Genomic DNA, 17,545 nt, shown 5'->3' on the forward strand with positions numbered 1-17,545 from the left:
CCCCAGTAACATTTCTGTAGCAAAAGTATAGGCAAACCCCTGTAACATTTCTGTAGCAGGAGTGTAGGTGAACCCCTGAAACATTGGTGTACCAAGAGTATAGGCGGACACCTGAAAAAATTTGGTTTCAGAGAGTGTAGGCGAAGCTAGTTCCCCCTTTTTTGTGGCGATAGAGGATGCATTTTTCTCCTGTTGCAGCGAAAAGAATAATTAGGTTTTGCTTCTTTCTGCCGGTGGAGAAGAGAAGTCTGGGGAAATCCAGCCTTTGTTCATCTTTGAGTGTAAGCATGTCAGCCCTGGCAGTTGACAGGCGGGTACGCTTATCCATGATGATTCCCCCAGCTGCACTAAACACCCTTTCTGACAAGACGCTAGCGGCAGGGAAGGCCAGCAGGGGCATCACGGAGGATGGTGATACGATCCGCTACGTACTCCCTTACCATCTTTCTACAGTGCTCCCTCCGACTTAGCCTTGACTGTGGAGTGATGACACAGTCTTGCTGGGGAGCCATAAAGCTGGCAAAGGCCTTGGAGAGTGTTCCCATGCCTGCGCTGGAAATGCTGCCTGATCCCCGCTTCTTCCCTGCTACTTGGCCCTCTGAACTGCGTCTTCTGCCACTAGCACTGTCAGATAGGAACTTTAGCATCACTTTTTCCACCAGGACCCTGTGGTATTGCATCAATCTCGTTCCCCTTTCCTCTTCGGGAATGAGAGTGCAAAGGTTCTGCTTATACAGTGGGTCGAAGAGGGTGTACACCCAGTAATCCATGTTGGCCAGAATGCATCTAACATGAGGGTCACGGGAAAGGCAGCCTAACATTAAGTCAGCCATGTGTGCCAGGGTCCCAGTACGCAGCACATCGCTGTCCTCATTAGGAAGATGACTTTCAGGATCCTCCTCCTTTTCAGCCCATACACGCTGAAAAGATGAGAGGCAAGCAGCATGGGTACCCTCTGCAGTGTGCCCAACTGTCTATTCCCCCTCCTCCTCCCCTCCCCACCCTCCTTCTCCAAAATGTGCTGAGATATAGACATGAGGGTGGTCTGGCTGTCAAGCAACATACTGCTATCCCCCATCTCCTGTTCCAACCGCAAAGCGTCGGCCTTTATGCTTAGCAGCGAACTTCTCAGCAGGCAAAGCAGCAGGATGGTAATGCTAATGATTGCCGCATCACTGCTCACCATCTGGGTAGACTCCTCAAAGTTTCCGAGGACCTGGCAAATCTCTGCCATCCAGGCCCACTTCTCTGTAAAGAATTGCGGAGGCTGACTACCACTCCGCTGCCCATGTTGCAGCTGGTATACCACTATTGCTTTATGCTGCTCGTACAGCCTGGCTAACATGTGCAGCATAGAATTCCAGCGTGTGGGCACGTCGCACAGCAGTCGGTGCTCTGGCAGCTGAAACCGACGTTGCAGGGTCCTCAGGGTGGCAGCTCCGTGGTGGACATGCGGAAATGTGCGCAGACGCGGCGCACCTTGCGAAGCAAGTCAGACAAGTGGGGGTAGTTTTTCAGAAACGGCTGAACCACCTGATTGAAGATGTGGGCCAGTCATGGCACGTGTGTGCGGCTGCCGAGCTACAAAGCTGCCACCAGGTTACGACCGTCGTCACACACGACCATGCCTGGTTGGAAGCTGATTAGTTTCAGCATGGCTTGCTGTCGCTTGCCCACCACTGTGCTGCCGAGCCGCGCAATACGGACTGCTGGCGATGTGCTCACACTTCTTAATTGAGAGGTAGTGGTGGCAGAGGAGGAGGGGGAGGGTTTGGAGGAGCTGGCATAAAACGTCGCAGATACCAGCACCGAGGTCGGACCTGCTATTCTGGGTGTGGGTAGGACGTGAGCGTTCCCAGGCTCTGACTCGGTCCCAACCTCCACCAAGTTCACTCAATGTGCCGTCAGGAAGATATAGTGGCCCTGCCCGCCAGTACTTGTCCACTTGTCCATGGTTAAGTGGACCTTCGCAGTAACCGCGTTGGTGAGGGCACGGTTTATGTTGCGGGAGACTTGCTGGTGTAGGGCAGGGACGGCACACTGGGAATAATAGTGTTGACTGGGGACCGAGTAGAGCTGGACCACTGCCATCATGTTTTTGAAAGCCTCCGTTTCCACAAGCCTGTACGGCAGCATCTCTACGATGATTAATTTGGTAATGTGCACGTTTAAACCTTGTGCATGCTGGTGGGTGGCGGTGTATTTCCTCTTTCATACCAACGCTTGTGTTAGCGACAGCTGAACGCTGAACTAAGAGACATTGCTGGATGGAGTGGAGGACCGTAGAGGTGAGGGTGTGGGTGCAGGCTGGGAGGCGCTCGTGCCTGCGTCCTGGGGAGGTGGATTAGATCTGTGTGTCAGGTTGTGGCACAGAGGAAAAGGCAGTGGTGTGATCCGGAGGCGGATAATAGCTTTCGTCCCACCTTGTGGGGTGCTTGGCCGACATATGGTGGTGGTGAGGCTGGTAGTGGTGGCCCCCTAGCTGATCTTGGTGCGACACAGGTTGCACACCACTGTTCATTGGTCATTGCGCTCTCACTAAAAAACATCGACACCTTGAACACCTAGCCTTCTGCATGGAGGCTTGCCGCGAGGGGGTGCTTTGGGAAACAGTTGGGGGATTTCATTGCTCTGGTCCTGCCTCTACCCCTGGCCACTCCACTGCTTCTTTCAACCTGTCCTGCTGCTGCACTTGCCTCCCCCTCTGAAGACCTGTCTTCAGTAGGCTTAGCAAGCCAGGTGGGGTCAGTCACCTCATCATCCAGCTGATCTTCGTTCGAATCTTCTGTGCGCTCCTCCCTCGGACTTACTGCCCTTACTACTACCTCACTGACAGACAACTATGGTCATCATCCTCTTCCACAAAAAGCTCTTGAGACAGTTGCCGGAAGTCCCCAGCCTCATCACCAGGACTCCGGGAACTTTCCAAATGTTGGGCATCGGTCACGACAAACCCCTCAGGTGAGAGAGGAACCGTTTTTTCCAACTCAGGGCAGGGACCTGAGAACAGTCCCTGGTGAGTGAGGAGGCTGGGAGGAAGGAGGAGCATCCAGAGGATTCAGAGTTGCAGTCCCTAGGCCGCGAGTAGTGGACTGCGTAGAAGACTGGGTGGTCGATACATTGCTGGACGCGTTTTCTGCCATTCACGACAGGACTTGCTCGCACAGCTCCATTTGTAATAAAGGTCTATCATGCGGACCCGCAAATTGTGATATGAAGTTGGGGAGCCCAGAAACGTGGCTCTCTCCTAATTCCGCAGCAGCCGGCTGTGATTCACCCCACCCAGGAACTCGGCCTGTACCCACACCCTCACTTGGACGCCCGCATCCACATCCTCGACCCTTACCCCTACTCCTCATCATGGCGAATTAAGGAAATAGCAGGGCCCAAATAAATTATCCCACTGGACAGCGCTGACAACTGTGGCCTAATTCACCGCACACAGTGACTTGTAAATAGCAGAGGCTCTATGCTGTGACTTGAAAAAATTGTTGTCTTGCGCTGATACCTAGAGGTAATTTACCGCTCACAAAGACTTGTAGATAAGAGAGGCTGTATGGAGTGGGAGAAGACTCTAAAGCCAGTGGATAGTGCTGGTAACTGCGGCTATCTCCCCTTAGAGACCTCTGCCTAATGCACTACAGACTGACAACAGTATCACTGAAAGGCTTTGCAGGGACCTAGGAAATATTAGAGTACTGTTTCACGGTGAGACCTCTGCCTAATGCACTGCAGACTGAGAAGGGTATAACTGAAAGGCTTTGCAATGGCCTAGGAAATATTAGAGTACTGTTTCACGGTGGGACCTCTGTCTAATGCACTGCTGACTGAGAATGGTATAACCGAAAGGCTCTGCACAGGGCTAGATGCTTTAGAAAAAAAAGGGTGCACTACTGCTCCCAGCCAGCCACAATTGTAATGCACACAAAAAGGAGAAGCCCTTAGAAGGACCATTGGGGTTCTTGGAGATGATCCTACTCTAACACTTTTCCTACATAAGCACCTCTTTCCCTAAACTCCACCTAATGCACTGCAGATTGAGAATGGTATAGCTGTAATGCTCTGCACAGGCCTAGATGCTTTAAAAAAAATGGTGCACTACTGCTCCCAGTCAGCCACAACTGTAATGCACACGATGAGCAGTAGCCCTAAGCAGGACGGTTGGGGTTCTTGATCAGAGGATGTAATGGAAATTATTTGATTGTAAGGTATTATAATAATTATATGAATTTAAAAATGCGCAATGAGAGACACCATTGAAATATACCAGGAGAAGTTACTTCACAAACTAGGGACATATGTCTAGATGAGATAAGAATATCAAGAAGCTTCCACATGTTAGCTGAAGGGGCCCTAGGAATATCAAGATACTAAGGGAGGGGTCGACGCCTCACACTGACTAGAGAATAAAGTAGTTCATGAGCTGGATATATGCGAGTATATATATGTATGTATATGTGTATATATATATATATGTAGGTGTACATGTATGTGTGTATGCCTGTATGTATATAGATATATGTATATAAGTGATATTTGAAATATTACGCCACAGAATAATCCCGAAATGTATTGCACAGATCGCGTGACCATATTCTTAGCTAAGGCATATGGTGAGATAAGATAAGAACTTCGAGCTACTTGGGCCCCTCAGCACTCCGTCAAGAGGTTATTCACTGCTGACTTGGAAGATTCTGGAAGGTATGCAAATGAAGGATTAGAATGTATCCAGTGAATGCTATGAAATGTCTGAGAAGTAACCAATCAGACTTCGGATTGAGAACTGTGTAAAGAACTATGATATTTCTTGTATTAATGAGGTGTAACCAATGGACACGAAGAAGGGTTGAGTGACCTATGAGAAATGTTGGATTGGAAACTAACCAATAAGCTGCATAGTTAATTGTCCAATGATGCTGCGACACCCCAATGTAAGGGGGCTATAAATAAAAAGCCCAACTTCCATTTGTTGGGAATTCTTTGATGAATCCATAACTGTGTGGGCTCTGTCATCTAATTCCTCCGTCATATGACGTACTGAACTCTAGGTGTGAGCAGCCCTACTGCACGGGTCACCTAGACTTCGGTCGCAGGGTACACTCTGCTGTCCCTCATCAGGCTATCGCCGTAGCATGGGTCATATGACGTCATTCACAAGGTACACTCCGCTTTCCCTAGACGGCTATATATTTTTTTGCCGCAACAGAGGATACTACTTTAACACTTTCCCTGTATAAGCATCAGTAACCACTACCAACCACTGCCAGCATGCGTCTGAGGCGAGCCGCGGGCGGGACCAGTTTAAGTATACGGGGTCACCTGATTGGCCCAGCCACTCTCTTTTGTGGGGAGAAGAGGGCTGGCACATCACAGCAGGAAGTGGTAATGCCTTCCCGCATGTGTATTGGCTAGAAAATAGCGCTAAACAAGCAGGGAAGGGAAATGAAATTGACTCGAGTACCATGTGGTTTTCATCTCGAGCACCCTAATACTCGAATGAGTAGCAAGCCGTGAAGAGCATGCTCGCTCATCTCTATTTAGTCCACATCTCACTGTCACGGGGGTGGTAATAACCCTAGGAAACTTGAAATCCAGACTGAACGTACACAGATGAATGCCACAATAATGTAAACTTGAATGATTTTAATGGAACTAGAATTAAATTTTGCACAATTTTTGCTTTTGTTCGTTTATGTGCCGCTTTCTACTTGATACTGTCACATAAACAAAGACTAATTGGGTACCAGGGAGGCATTGGTTAGTATCTGCAGAGGTGCTTTTTTCCTATGCCATTTTTAGCCTTGTCCAGCTGAGACTTCAAATTTCATAAAAGGTCAAAAATCCCTTTCAGGGGGATTGCCCAGGTTTTGAAAAAGATGGCTTTCTTCCAGGAACAACGCCACCCCTGTCAAAAGGTTGTGTCTGGTATTGCCACTTAGCTCGATTTACAGTGAATGAAGCTCAGCTTCACTACATACACAATCTATGAACAGGTGTGGCCCTATTTTTGGAAGAAATCAGACATCTTTTTCTAATCATAGACAACCTCTTTATAATAGGATGAGAAAAGAGAAGGATAGAAAATCTTGTGAAAGGTAAACACCAGATTATCTTTATACCCATGAAGAAACAGACAATGGGCACAAATCAATGTAATTAGTGCAATTTTTTCCGAAATTGCTCTGAAGAATATTGCCTGGAATCCATATGACAAATGTAGGGTATATGGATCTCTTGCACCATTTGTTTCGGTGTGCAGACGTTTGTCTTAGAAAATGGCTATGGCTTCAGAATCACACTTCACACAACATTTTTGCCACTTTTCCCACGAAATCTGGATGTGTTATAAATGTGTAATATATATAGGTGAGTGCCATTTATAATAGACTGACATGTCACTCTGACAGTTTCCAGAATTAGTAAACCTACTACTGCATTTCCTTATGTGACATTTTACACTGTAGTCACCGTGGTCAAGGAATTACAGATGTAAAAACATTAACTTGACACCTAATACCTTACATTTAGAGATGAGGGAGCATACTCGTTAAGAACAAATACTCAAGCGAGTATCGTCCTTTTCGAGTACCTGCCTGCTCGTCTGTAAAGATTCGGGGGGCGGCGGGGAAGAGCGGGTGGAGATCTCTCCCCCCCCCCCCCCCGGCACCCCCTTCTTACCCCCCCAACCCCACCAGCACCCGAATCTTTGCGGACGAGCAGGTAGGTACTAGAAAAGGACGATACTCGCTTGAGTATTTGTCCTTAGTGAGTATGCTCGCTCATCTCTACTTACATTTGCATTGTCAACAAACTTTAAATTAACACTTAAGACAAAAGCTTTTGAAAAAGTCAAGTGAAAAATGTGCTAGTTTTAAAGCTTATGTATTTAACACAATAAAAGTCAGCCCTATACATTCCAGTATGGACACTTTCCCATAAGTCATGAAAGATGTAATGATATCTAATTAGAGGAGTTAGGCTGCTTTCAATCCTGCGTTAGGGTCAGTTCAGGGCTTCCGTCTCTCTGCTCTGTTTTTAGAGGAGAGAAACTGAAATAAAACTGGAAAAAACCTGTTCATTTTTTTCCCCATTGATTATAATAGGTTTAAAAAACGGAAAGCAAACAGAATAGCTTCAGTTTGCTTCAATTCCGTCAGGTTTTTGTTGTTTTAAATGGAAAAAGAATGCTGCAGATTGTACTATTTTTCTGTCCAAAAAAGCAGAAAGTAGCCATAACCCATTAATATGACTTTGTTCTTCATGTAATGTTCATTATATGACTTATATGTAATGTTTCTGCAGATTCACGGCCTCTGTACAGGGAGCTATTTATTATTTTACAGTGTACTGAAGTGTGGACTGGAGGTCATATGACTATGTGATATCAGGGTAACATTAGGCTTCTATTACAATACTTGGGTGGTCCTGACTTCTGACTCAGGTCTATAGTACAGCAGATATTACATAGAGTACAGAGCAGCAGCTACAGGAACATGTGAGGATCCGTCTCCTGTGAATTACAATTACATTTTATGTTACAAATGACTTCATTATTTTTGAAGCTGCCATACTGGGACTCATTACACGGGAAAACGTCTAACAGTACTTGTGAGAGTTCATTAGTATCTCTTTAATGATTGCCTTAGACGCCGCAATAAACAAGGAAAACAAGAGAATCCACCCAAATGAAATCACCACTTAAAATTAACTTCATGAAGATCAGTGACAAAATAGAAGTGATAGTAGGTTTATATGTTATAGCCATCATTAGAGTCACTGGTCATAACATATACACAACAACCTAACAATAGAGAGAATGTAAAACACCAAGTACTGTATATACTGTAAGTCTGGACTCACTTGGACATATTTGCACGCATAAGCAGAAATTAGACCCCATTGATTTCAATGGGTTCCTTCACGTGTGCATTTTACGTGCGCACTTCGGTCTTGCAAAAAAATATGCAACATGTTATGTTTTCTGGCGCATTTGTGCAGGGAAAGAGAAAATATAGAACTCATTCAAGTGTTTGGACATTTCAGTAGCTGAGAGCATCACTGTATGACTTTTTGTGTGAGAAAATGCGCATGAACTGCATGCACAAAATGTACATTAAAAACTCCCATTCTGCAAAAATGCAGCACAAATGCACAGGCAAATATGCATAGACTTGTGGGAATCTAGCGTGACTCAGCACGGCAACAGGGAATGTACACACAGTTGGAAAAAGCCGCACACCATGCTATGTGGGATGGTAACACCACTCAAGGGAGAAAGAAGGAATCTTGGGCCTACCCTAGCAGGGACGTGACTCATCTCTGCCTAAAGCGGGGACAGCGCCTCGATAAAAAGCGGCCCCATGGTCTTCTTTCTGGGCCTTGATTGTCCCTATAGCAACGCAAAAGCAGAAATGAAAAGCAACAATACAACTGAAAAAGAACCCACAGCAACTTATCTGCCAGTAGAAAAACACCCAGAACAGCAGAGCTCCAAACTCCAAGTTCTCCACTATGGTAACAAAATAAGCAGCACTTGTCACCAGGAGGGGTGAGAATATATAGCCACTCTATACCTGAAAACTGGCAGAGTGAATAGAAAACCACACCTCGACCCTCCTCCCAGGCATGGCTAATCCAGCATGCATCCATGCAGCAAAGGCAGACAGCACCAGCAGAACTCTGCACATGGTGCATTAACTCTTGACCTGCTTAACAAGACAACAGGTCTTAGCCTATGTTGAGGCCACCATGCCACAACGTTGTCGCGACGACAGGCTATGACAGTACTTCCCCTCTGAGGAGGGGCCTCTGAACCTTTAGGTCCTAGTTTACCAGGATTCCATTTGTGAAAATTCCTGACTAAACGGTCTGCATTGACCTCAGCAGCTGAAACCCACATCCTCTCCTCCATACAGCAATGCTTGTGGAAAATGCCAAAATTCTGTCCTAAAATTCATGTGTAGGGGAATGTAGCCACATTACCGAGGTGCTCTTCATGGTTTTGCAGACGCAGCAGTTCATGCAATAACCAAACTGCTTCATCTGTGACGAGCATACATAGTGTAATTCCACATTTCATATGTTGCAGAGGCTAATACAGAAGCAAAGAGCAATCACGGAGTAACAGATGATGTATGCCATTAGCAGACACTGTATGGAGTACAGTAATTTGACGCCTGTGGAGTGGCTGCAGATCAAGGAGGTGTGTGCCGTTTTTTCCAGCTTTGAGGAAGTGAGCAAAATGGTCCTGCCTCTACCCCTGGCCACCCCACTGCCTCTTCCAACCTGTCCTGCTGCTGCACTTGCCTACCCCTCTGATGACCTCTCCTCAGTAGGCTTAGCAAACCAAGTGGGGTCAGTCACCTCATCGTCCAGCTGCTCTTCCTCCGAATCCTCTGTGCGCTCCTCACTTGACTTATTGCCCTTACTACTACCTCACTGATAGACAACTGTGTTTCATCATCATCATCCTCCTCACCCACTGAAAGCTCTTGAGACAGTTGCCAGAAGTCCCTAGCCTCATCACCCGGACCCAACTTTCCAAAGGTTGGGCATCGGTCACGACAAACTCCTCAGTTGAGAGAGCAACTGTTTTTTTCCCACTCATGGCAGGGACCCGAGAACAGTTTCGAGGAGTCTGCCTGCTCCTCAGAATATGTCATTTTCATGGAGTGAGGAGGCTGGGATTAAGGAGTTGCAGTCCCTAAGCCGGGAGTAGTGGACTGCATAGAAGACTGGGTGGCCGATACATTGCTGGATGCATTTTCTGCCATCTATGACAGGACCTGCTCACACTGCTCTGTTTGTAATAAAGGTCTACCACGCAGACCAATAAATTGTGATATGAAGCTGGGGACCCCAGAAACTTGCTTCTCTCCTAATCCCGCAGCAGCCGGCTGTGATTCACCTGGACCAGGAACTCGGCCTGTGCCCACACTCTCACTTGGACGTCCGCATCCACGTCCTTGACCCTTACCCCTACTCCTCATCATGGTGTATTACGAATAGAGCAGGGGAAAATTAAATTACCCCACTGTACAGCACTGACAACTGGGCCTTAATTCACCGCACACAGAGACTTGTAGATAGCGGAGGCTCCATGCTGTGACTAGGAAAAAAAGTAACCCACTGTTTTGCGCTGATACCTAGGGGTAATTTACTCCTCGCAGATACTTGTAGATTATAGAGGCTGTGTGGAGTGGGAGAAGACTCTAAAGCCAGTGGATAGTGCTGGTAACTGCCATCTCAATTCCACCAACAGAAATGGTATTGTGAGATGCTCTGCACAGCGGCTGAGCTGAAATACTTTGCAGTGGCCCCGGTAATAATTACAGTATTGTTTAGCGGTAAGACCTCTGTCTAATTCACTGCAGACAGAGAGCGGTATAAATAAGTATGGAATTATTTGCGTGCACTAATAACGCTGAGAGCGTTATTTTAACTCAAACTCCAGCCAGAAAAAGAAAATTAAGGAAGGCTGCAAACAGGCCTAGCTGCGTAATACTATAATGGAAGCACTACAACTCCCAGCAGCCACCCAGTAAAATGCACACGGTCAGATGTAGCCCTAAGAAGCAGCTTTATTTTTTTTTTGCACAGAGGATACAGGCTGTATAGTATATATCACTTTCCCTCTAGAAGTGGCTGTGGCCCCAACGCTCTGCATCTAATTTACTCCAGACAGAGAACGGTACAAATAAGTATGGAATTATTTGCGTACACTTTCAAGCTGAGAGTGGTATTTTAACACAAACTCCAGCTGGAAAAAAAAATTACGGAAGGCTGCAAGTAGGCCTAGCTGCGTAATACTATAATGGAAGCTGTTCTGCCCAGCAGAAATCAAAGCTACATAACAGCCAATTTTAGGTGTTTAGTGGTTACAGCACCATGTAGCTGTGTTAAAAATGTATGACAACTTGTTTTTCTATCATAAAGACTAATGCATTGAGGGGCGTGGCCTGAAGGAGCCGATGGCGGTCATCTTCTGAGTAGCTCCGTGCTCTAGCCTGATAATAAAGCAACTGAAAGCTCGCTGAGGACAATTAAACAGCAGGAGAGAAGAGGAAAACCTGCCTGATACTAATGGCAACCCGGAGGAGAACGGGGAAAACAGGTCCGAAGCGCCTCATTGACTTCCACCCTACGCGCCGTGCAGAGGGAGAGAATGCAGCAGAGCCGGCCTCCAGCAGCACTGAGGGAGACAGAGAGACACTGACAGCAGGATGGCCGGACCAAACAGAGAGCGGGAGCGGTAAGCCAGCCACCTCACAACTCACAACACAGCTCCCAGCACAATCAAACAGCCCCTCACACTGCAGCTCCATCCCTGCAAATACAAACAGTGAAAGGAGAGAAGTGTCGGCACCCCGAGGGGAGGAGGGAGGTGGGAATGAAGCGGGAGAACAGATGCCATCTTCCCCCTACTCATCAGCACAGTGTCCAACAACAACACAGTGTGCAGAAAAAAGAGGCTTCAGTTCCCCTAGTATTAGCCCAGAAAAGAGGCGCCCTAGAAGGGACTCCTCCCACCCAAATCCAAACAGCTCTATACAGAACTGGAACGAAGACCCTGAAGATGCAGACCCTTTTCTTAATATAGTTTGCTCAGACCAAACGGCCTCAGAATGTTTCATCAGAGACATGGTCCTAGCTCTGAAAGGCTCTATTAAAAATGACTTTACAGAAATAAACGCAAAAATCTTCTCCTCTCTAAACGAACTAGAAGGAAGGGTCGATCACCTAGAAAACAAGACCGGAGAGATCACTAGTTCGCATAACGACTTAATTGACGCTCACTATAAACTTGAGGAAGAGGTCGAGTTCCTAAAGAATAAAATGGCAGACATTGAAGATCGGAACCGACGCAATAATATTAAGTTTAGAGGAATTCCCGAGTCCGTTAAACCGGAGGATTTAAACAATTTCGTGCAAGATAAAAATCCTCCTTCCCACCTCTAAGAAAGAAGACTGCATACTAGACAGGATCCACAGGCTCCCCAAGCCCAAAAATATCCCCGACAACGTACCAAGAGACGTGATAGCAAGGGTGCACTTCTTTCACACAAAAGACAGCATGATGAAAGAAGCAAGAAATATGAAAGACCTCCCACCTCCATACAATAACATCAAACTATTCGCAGATTTCTCCCAAACCACGATGTTAGCACGTAAAAAATTCCTTGAGATAACAAAAGTGCTAAGAGAAAACAATCTCTCCTATAGATGGGGCTTTCCCACCAAGCTCTACATTAACAAAGACGGGATAACAATGACGGTCCTAACAGAAGAGGAGGGTTTGCTCTTTTTAAAGAAATGGAACCTCCCAGTCCCTCAAGAACACAACCCATCGCATGTCAACAAAGACTGGACCCGCGAAAATCCAAACAGACCAAACAGAAATAAAGCTCCACCTCATTGAATCTTCCTCACAAGATTAAAATATGCTCAATCAATGCCCTCGAGCGTAAATTCCAAGATCTAGCTCAGAGCACAGGCTGATTCCTGCACCCCAACCAAGACCTTCCCAGGGACTGAGAACCTGAATTTGGAAAGGTCCGTTTCTATTTTTCTTTACTCACAGTTGCTGGTTGCAACGTAAGTTATGATTCAATGCAAACATGAAGAAACCTTATCCCTTCGTTTATCACCCCAGTCTTATCCCCCAACCATCCCAACGAAAAGGAATATGAAGATTCGTCACAATAAACTCTCTCGTATACTCTTCAGACCGTGCAGAACAATCTGGTTCACACCTGAAGATCATCAGCACCACCCATGCCCAGCAAAAGGAACCCCAACTTTAAGATGGAACTAAAACTAAGTTCCCTGAATGTAAAGGGTTTGAATTCCCCATATAAAAGATCGGCCCTCTGGAGAGAGGCCATCTCATCTAAAGCGGACATTTTCTGCGCACAGGAGACACGCTTGAACAAACACAACCCTCCGAAAATATCTCACCCCAAATTTACCAGATGTTTTCTAGCAAACGCAACTAAGAAAAAAGCAGGGGTACTGATAGCAGTGAAGGACTCGGTGGACTTTCATCTGATTGAAGAAATCCGGGACACCGAGGGTAGATATCTGATGCTAATATGTAAGATTGATGGCTTCCGTGTCACCCTGGTCAATGTCTATGTTCCCAACTCCAGACAAATTTTTGAACAGAGTGGCAAGGAAAATTAAGAAGGTCCAACAGGGCTCGTTAATTATTTGTGGAGATTTTAATGCAATATCAGATAACTCCCTGGATTCTAGCCACACAAGGAAAAATAGAGATTTGAGCTTAGCTTCTTGGATCCACAACAACGATATGTATGATTTATTTAGAGCCTTGAATGCTAGCTCCAGGGAGTACACCTTTTATTCATTTAGACACGCAACTTCATCAAGAATAGATATGTTCTTAGGGGACTTCCAGATCTTAAACAAAACCCAAGAAGCCACAATAGGGGTGACAACGTGGTCAGACCACGCCCCGATATCATTGAAGATAAAATTAGGCCCACGTATACACTCCCCTAATTCCTGGAGAAATAACACCTTCCTGTTAAAGATTCCAAAATTCCAAAACAAGATAAGAGATGCGATTGTGGAGTATTTCCACTATAATGACACCCCAGATATGTGCTGTTTCACACTCTGGAACGCGCATAAATCCGTCATCAGAGGCACAATGATACAACAAGGGGCCATATATAAAAAGGAAAAAAATAACCTCTTAAGAATTGCTACGGAAACCCTAAAAAATTTAGAAAAATCTACCCACTCCAACCTTCCATAAGCAAAGAAATTAGAGAGGCTAGACTGAAAGTTAGAAACATACTAATAGATAAACACGAAAAAAACATAAAATTTATCAAAACTACCTACTATACAGACGCCAACAAAAACACCAAATGGATGGCTAACAAGCTCAAACAAAAAAGAGCCAAAACAAAAATACCCTTTGTGTACGACCCCAACTCAAAAAATAAAATATCCAACCCCATAGCCATAGCTGAGGAGTTCCGAAGGTTCTATGAGGAACTTTATAACCTCAATAAAGGACAGTCTGAATATCTGAATACTCACCTTCGGGAACAACCATCAAATCCTTTCTCTCATCACTACAGTTACCTAAGCTATCAGACATCCAACTAAAAAAACTAAATTCACCCATCACCCATCAGGAGATCCTACAGGTCATAAATAGAGCCAAACAAGACAAAGCTCCGGGACCCGACGGCTTTTCGAAAGAATATTTTAAACTCTCCAAAAAACAACTCATCCCCTATATGGAAAACACCTACAACAAAGCCATGCTGACGGGCTCTCTACCGCCTGAAATGCTCCAGGCTACCATAGTGACCATCCCTAAACCAGGTAAAGAGCCATCGAAACCCGCCAACTTTAGACCCATATTACTCCTAAACAACGACGTTAAAATATATGCAAAAATCCTATCCCTAAGATTGCTGGAGGTCACCCCGGACCTCATTCACAGCGACCAGGTGGGGTTCGTTAAGGGCAGGCAGGCGTCGGATGCCACCCGCCGACTGCTGAATGTCGTGTGGGAAGTCGAGAACTCTCGAATGCCTTGTCTGCTCCTCAACCTGGATGCGAAGAAGGCATTCAACAGAATACACTGGGGGTATGCCTTCTCGGCTCTAGAGAGCTTTGGCTTTGGGGAAGTATATTGTCAGCCATACAGGCCCTCTATAGCTCCCCGTCAGCCCGGGTTTTTACCAATGGAGTCATGTCGGATCCATTTACTATTTCCAATGGAACCAGACAAGGGTGTCCCCTATCGCCTACACTATTTATCCTTATTACAGAACCACTAGCAGAAGCTATACGCATGTGCAGCGAAGTAAGAGGAGTCCCCCTGGCAGGAAGAGATCAAAAAATAGGACTATTCGCTGATGACAGTGTTAATGCTCACGTCCCCCCTTAGCTCCCTCAGAAAGGCCTCTCATCTTTTGGAATTCTTTGGGACAATATCCTATTACAAAATAAACCCAACAAAATCAAAAATCCTCATCATCAATATACATCACAAACTACAAAAACTAATAAAAGAAGAATTCCCATTCGAATGGGACCCAATGGGCATACAGTACTTAGGCACGACAATTAACCTACCCATAAGCAAAGTATTGGATTACAACTTAACACAATTAAAGGAAAACATCCAACAAGACTTGTCCAATTTCAGCAAGACAGAATTGTCATGGATGGGTAGGATCGTGATTTACAAAATGATGATTCTACCCAAGCTATTATATATATTTAGAACAATTCCCCTAAAATGTAACTCTAGGCTCCTGAAAGAACTACAAAAACAATTAATGTCCTTCATTTGGAACAATAGAAAACCAAGGGTGGCTGCATCCATATTATATTGCTCCAGGGGGAATGGTGGTCTGGGGGTCCCTAATATTGCTGCTTACTACAGAGCAAACATAATTTCACAGATGAGACCTTGGGGTACCTCTCAGTCAGGAATTAGCTGGCCATCCATTGAGCAAAGCTCCATAGGAAACAAAAAACTAAAAAATTTACTCTTTGCCACAAGCCTAAAAATGAAAACACTCCCGATCAAAAACCCAATAATATCAAACACTGTTGAGATCTGGAAGCAGTTACTTCATACCTTAGAGGGTCAACAACCTAGAGTGGATGTCCCCCTCCCTCTTGAAATCGTTGACTTTGGCCCAGATACCCATAACACAAAAGGTTGGAGAGCAAGAGGTATCAAAGAGATCTCGGACTTAGCCGAGGGAAGCGACATGAAATCTTTCAAGAGTCTCCAAAAGGAGTTTGGGCTACAGGGTGGGGATTTCCTTTTTGTTTTCCCAACTGAAAAGCAGATGGTCAACTATGGCCTCTGGATCCACATCCTTACCTAAATATATACACAATCTCCTCTTTAACCCCTCCCCCCTGAAAATCCCCTTGAGGGAGATCTACGACATCTTCTGCCGGGGAAAAAATAGTGGGCCAAACCTAAAGAAGAAAGCCCATATTCTTAATTGGGAAAGGGAGACGGGGACAACCTTCACAATACAGCAATGGTCTCAAGCCCACAGTTGGGCGAATAGGGCTTCTATGTGTGCACCGGTGCATTATAAATTAATTACACGCTGGTACAGATCCCCAGTGAGACTGGGGGACTTTTTTCCAGAAACCTCGGATAGATGCTGGAGGAACTGTGGAGAGAGAGGCACACTACTCCATATTTTTTGGAGCTGCCCAAAAATCAAAACAGTCTGGAGGGAATTCCTGGATGAAAAAGATTACAGGAATTAGAGTTCCCCCGAAGCCAGAAAATTCAATCTTACTGCTGGGTTTGGGAAAGATACCTCAGGGACTAAGAAAACTCATAATCCACGGTCTCCTAGTAACTAAACTTATGATAGCAAGGAATTGGAGATCCCAAACAACCCCGTCTATCTCAACCATAACCCAACTGATGTCCGGTCACATGACTATGGAGAAAATTTACGCTCTTAGACAAAATAGATTACCTAGCTTCGTAGAGACATGGGACCCCTGGATAACATATTTCCACCCAGACCAGATAATGATCAACCTGAAATCATAAATACAGTTGGACCGGACCTAAGCACGATCTGAAGGAATTTATAATTCAATGTATGCAGAGATAGAAGAATCCATATTGATGATAGAATAGGTAAGCAATAGAGATGAGCGAGCATACTCGTCCAAGCTTGATGCTCGTTCGAGTATTAGGGTGCTCGAGATGCTCGTTACTCGAGATGAGCACCACGCGGTACTCGTCTCGATTAAACGAGCACTGACCATTGAATTCAATGGAGCTGGCAATACAGCCGGCTCCATTGAAAGCAATAGGCTGCCAGCGATCGCGGGATGAATTGTTGGGAAGGGCTTAAATATATAAGCCCTTCCCTGCAATTCATCCAGAAATGTGTAAAAATAAAAAAAATATATACTCACCTTGTCCCGGCAGAACGATGTTAGCCCATTGAATTCAATGGAGCCGGCAATACAGCCGGCTCCATTGAAAGCAATGTGCTGCCGGCGATCGCGGGATGAATTGTTGGGAAGGGATTAAATATATAAGCCCTTCCCTGCAATTCATCCTGAAATGTGTAAAAATAAAAAAAATATATATACTCACCTGGTCCCGGCAGACGGAGTTCAGCGCGGCCGACGGCAGTTCTCCTGAACTGCTCTGAACACCTGTGAGTAGTATTCATCAGCTGGGGATTTAAAATCCCCGCCTGCTGAATGAGCTGCCTCTGATTGGTCACAGCCTGACCAATCAGAGGCAGCTCTCACTCACACCCATTCATGAATTCATGAAACGAACTCTCGAGCATCACTGAAAGTTCGACTCGAGTAACGAGCACTCGAGCATTTTGGTGCTCGCTCATCTCTAGTAAGCAACCTTACTCCTCCCTTACCAATCCCTCTCCCTCCATCCCTCCACCCCCCCTCCCTCCCTTACTTTCCCCCACCTACCTTACCTGACCCAACCCCCCCCTCCCATTAGTACCTAACAGTTAAAATGTTGGAAGTCAAT

Source organism: Eleutherodactylus coqui, chromosome 8 (assembly GCF_035609145.1).
Source record: "Eleutherodactylus coqui strain aEleCoq1 chromosome 8, aEleCoq1.hap1, whole genome shotgun sequence".
Taxonomy (NCBI): domain Eukaryota; kingdom Metazoa; phylum Chordata; class Amphibia; order Anura; family Eleutherodactylidae; genus Eleutherodactylus; species Eleutherodactylus coqui.